This window comes from Populus alba, chromosome 4, assembly GCF_005239225.2.
Source record: "Populus alba chromosome 4, ASM523922v2, whole genome shotgun sequence".
NCBI lineage: Eukaryota > Viridiplantae > Streptophyta > Magnoliopsida > Malpighiales > Salicaceae > Populus > Populus alba.
In genome coordinates this window covers 13,351,315-13,355,843 of record NC_133287.1, presented here as the reverse complement: position 1 = coordinate 13,355,843, position 4,529 = coordinate 13,351,315, and the positions used below count along the sequence as shown (strand labels likewise).

At 34.4% G+C, this 4,529-nt stretch overlaps 1 non-coding gene across 1 annotated transcript; it reads left to right on the top strand.

Moving 5' to 3' along the window:
- The first annotated feature begins 1,165 nt into the window (after positions 1–1,165).
- On the top strand, positions 1,166–1,274 carry LOC118030173 (small nucleolar RNA R71). Its single transcript, XR_004684287.1, has one exon. It is a non-coding gene; the product is annotated as a small nucleolar RNA R71 (small nucleolar RNA).
- Positions 1,275–4,529: the final 3,255 nt, after the last annotated feature.

The following is a 4,529-nucleotide window of genomic DNA, read 5'->3' as shown; positions in this document are numbered from 1 at the left end:
GCTTTCTTTTTCACATTCAGTTTTCTCTTCACAGTATATAGATCTTTCAAAAATTTAGCATAGAAAGGTACCTGTTTAATAGCATCCAACAAAGGTATATTGATCCTTACCTGTTTGAAAGTTTCAAGGATTTCACAATTATGATTGACTGTCCTTTGTTTGGTCATGGCATGAGGAAATGAAAGTGCTGGCGGAGAATCAATCTCTTCTTTACAATGTTCAAATTCAACCCCTTCCTTATCCTCAGAGATTGACTCATCATCTTTCTCACAAGGTTCAAGAGTGGGTTTTTCAATAACCTTACCATTGCGAAGAGTGATGATTGATTTGACTTGATCTATATGTTAGCTTCCGGAACTACTTGCATTTGCATTGTATTGCCCCTTTGGATTTTGCTGTGGTTAAGATAGAAACTTACCTTTCTCTTGAAAACTGAGAGCAAATGTGAATTTTGTAAGAGCATCTTTAAAATTTTTCATGCTTTGAGTAAGTTGAGTGTTGATTGTCTCTTGCTTTTCAATGCATGCATGCATGCAATGTTTCCTCAAGATTTCTTCTAGGAGGTGGAGCATAAGGAGTTGTATATCCATGAGAATTTTGGAAATTATGGTGGGCTTGAAACGGTGGCTGTGAAGTTTGTGCATTATTCTTATCACTCTTTCAACTGAAATTTGGGTGATTTCTCCAACCAGGATTGTATGTTTGCGAGTATGGGTTATGATTGGGCCTTTGGAAACTGTTTAAAGCATGGGCTTGTTCATGGAGGCATTCCTTGAAAGAAGGCAAAGTTGGACAGTCATTGGTTGCATGTTCATTTGTTTCACAAATTTGACACACAATGTCTTGAACAAATTTTAATTGAGCACTCCTTTTCAATTCTAGTGCCTTGACTTTTCTAGCTAAAGATGTAAACTTGGCTTGGAAGTCATGATCTTCCCTAAGGTTATACATACCTCAACTAGATGTATTAGATTGGGTTTTACTTGGTGCCTCATAAGTGCCCGTAGTGTCCCAATTTTACGCATTTTCAGCTAGCAAGTCTAGGTACTCCATTGCTTCATTAGGTTCTTTATCTTCAAAAGTTCCATTGCACATCAATTCAACCATTTGCCTATTTTTAGGTGTTAATCCTTCATAAAATTATGAAACCAATCTCCATGTTTCAAAACCATGATGAGGGCAAGTATTAAGCAAGTCTTGATACCTATCCCAACATTGGTAAAATGTTTCACCTGGTTTTTGGGTGAAAGTGGTGATTTGTCTTTTGAAAGAGTTGGTTCTGTGAGATGGAAAAAACTTCTTTAAAAATTATTGTTGCATTTCATCCCAAGCACGAATGGATCCTGACCTAAGATTTTGTAGCCATGTTTTTAGCTTTTATCTTTTAATGAAAAACGAAAAAGCTTTTAATCTAATGGTATTCATACTACAATTTAAGTCATTATAGGTGTTACAAACTTCTTCAAATTCTCTCAAATGCAAGTATGGATTTTCTAGATCTAAGCCATGAAAAGACGGTAAAAGTTGAATAATGCCTGGCATAAAATAAAAAAGGGATGCATCTGGAGGGAAAACTATGCATGAGGGTGCACTTGTTCTTGTGGGATTCATATGGTCTCTAAGTTTCCTAACACGGTTGTTCTCATTATTCTCATTATGAAGTGACTAGTTATCTTCTTTGGCCTTATTTTCTGAAAATGATGAGGATACCCTACAAAGTCTACCACTTAATGTACGTGACCAAACACTCATGCACATGTAGAAAGAGAATAAAAGGAAAAAGAAAACAAAAGAAACAAAGTTAGATACAAGAAAAGTGAAAAGAGAAAACAAAATAAATACTATAATTTGTACAAGAATTTACCTCCCCGACAACGGCGCCAAAAACTTGACACGACCAAAAGATTGATGTCTTCTCCCAAGTGCAAGAGTGTCGAAGTAATAAATAACCCGGCAAGACCGAGGTCAAACCACAAAGAGATTAATTGTATAAATTATAAATAACAATACAACAACAACAACAACAAAATAATAATAATAATAATAATAATAATAATAATAATAATAATAATAATAATAATAATAATAATACTTAGTACGTGGCGTTGTTATACCTGAGAATGATCTAAAAGATCGGGTCACAGGTTTCCAGCCTATATATTGAGTTTATGAAAAGATCAAAGAGATATATTATATAATATAAACAGATTTCTGATGCGAATGAACAAGGCAGGACCAACAATGTCAGGATCCTTGATCAAACACAGAGCATACTTAATGTACGTAAAATATAACAAGAATTTAAATAGTAGTAGTAGTAGTAATAAAAGAGGAAGAAATTAATGAGAACCTTGAGATGGAAGATTACTGTAAGGATTAAACAATGATAAAAACAAATGTCAAGGTTAGAGGATTCACTAATGGTACTTCAAACAAGTATATTATAAACTCTTATTACTCAATTTGGAAACCACACACGAAGGAGGTTCCCATTGGATGATTTGTCATTAATAGCTCATTATAAATTGTTAACATGATCATATTAATTATCTTATTTATGTAGCACCAAACTTTTAAATATTTTCAAGAATTCATGATGCTTACTTATGTTAACAACAAATCAAGTTCCTTTCATAGCACAGGTGTAAGTAATACCATACGGTTGGGCTATGAGAGTGCCAAGCATTTGTTTTACCAAGTGTTATACAACACAAATCTAGATTAACCATTTAACAAGCAAGGTATTAAAAATTAGTAAGATAAAAAGATAAGACATGTTAATATTAAACATTAAGGTCCCTTTTGAGTTTACATTATACTTATTCTTACACCATTAGTGATGCGAACCTCGTGATCACGTGGTCACGCAACCCACATGCAAAGACACCAATTCCCGGAAAGCCAAGTAAATCAGGTTTGATAGGAGTGTGACACAAAGATAACTTGTACCTAGGCACCAGCACTATTGCAAACGGAGACCCCCACCCAACGAATATTGATTCGCGAACGAGAAGTATAAGGATGACGCCACAAAGACAGTTGTTCTTCGATAAGTTGTTTTCAGTTCTTTAAAGAACCATGGAAGGGAGATTATCTCACCAACACACACACACACACACACACAAAGTGCGGCAAACAAGAAGTTTTATTAATCTGAATTGTCTAACTTACATGTCTGGTTATGCCTTTATTTATACTGACTCTAGACCTAAATAAACCCTAATGGACCCCTTATGTGGACTTATAGGATGCCCACTTACAATTAAACCCAAATAATATAAATAAACCTTAAACTAGGAAGAAAATAACAATAAAATAAATAAATCCAAATTTAATATCCTAAATATGATAGGATCAGATTTGTAGCCCTTTAGAAGTTCTATATAAGCTAGGAGAATCAAATCTGAAGGTAGAATTAGTTTTGAAATCTTCTTTCCTTTTTGTAGCTAGGATGAATAAGGAATCCTTGTAAGAAAAGGATTCTGAAACATTTATGAATCCTTACCACACTTGGAAATTATGTTGCAGCCAATTAAAGGTCTTTGTAGAATTAGGAGATTCCCAAAATAAGCTGCCACATCCGTTTAGGAAGAGAATCCTAGCCAAATAGGAAGTCCACAAGTCAAAAGGAAGTAAATAACAAAACCCGTACAACCTCTGTTGACCTGTGTTTGGATGCCTTGTCGAACTCCAATTGATATGATATTTTAACCCAAGGTATGAAAACATGTCAGGAGCCTCCACGTAAAATTTTAGCCCGATCCAACGGTAGGATTGAGAATTATGACTATTTCTGTAAAACTGGATAGTTGCGCATTTTATGTCAAAATCCGAATTTGACCTTGCCTGGATCGTATCAATTAGTGTAATAGTTTCACCTTGACATAATAAACTTAGCTAAACATAATGAAGAAGAGAAACATAAATAAACAAAACAAGAACATAAATAAGATACAAGTTAACTAAGGAAAGGAAAGGAAATGAAAAGTATAAACAAGATATTAATGAAAGCAAAGCTTAAGAATTACAAAAAAAATATAAAGAGAGAAATAAAGAGCATGAACTTGATCTGAACAACCAAGCTCCCAAATACATGGCAAATGCCTCCTTTTATAGGCCAAAATTTGGAATTATTGATTTGATGACTAATTGTTGAGTGGGTGGCCAACTCTTGACTTTGTGAAAATCCTTATCTTCTTGTCTAAATAAAACAAAATTGCTAGCATCAGAACTGGGACCACTTGAAAACATGAAAGTTGTAGAAAATTGACTCAGCTTTCCAGGAAAAAACAATGGAGGTCATTTGGACTTCTAGAACTCTAGATATGGGCCAAACACTGAATAGTGTTTGGGCTGTAGGATAGATTCGGACTTCTCCGTTGTTGTTATAATTTGGACTTGTTGCGGTAATTGGGTCATATCTCGAGTTCTAGATGTCAAAATGATCTCAAATGTTTACACAAATTCAGAAGACATAGGCCTACAACTTTCATGTGGACACCAAGATCTAAGAAGGTCGTTTTCAAGTC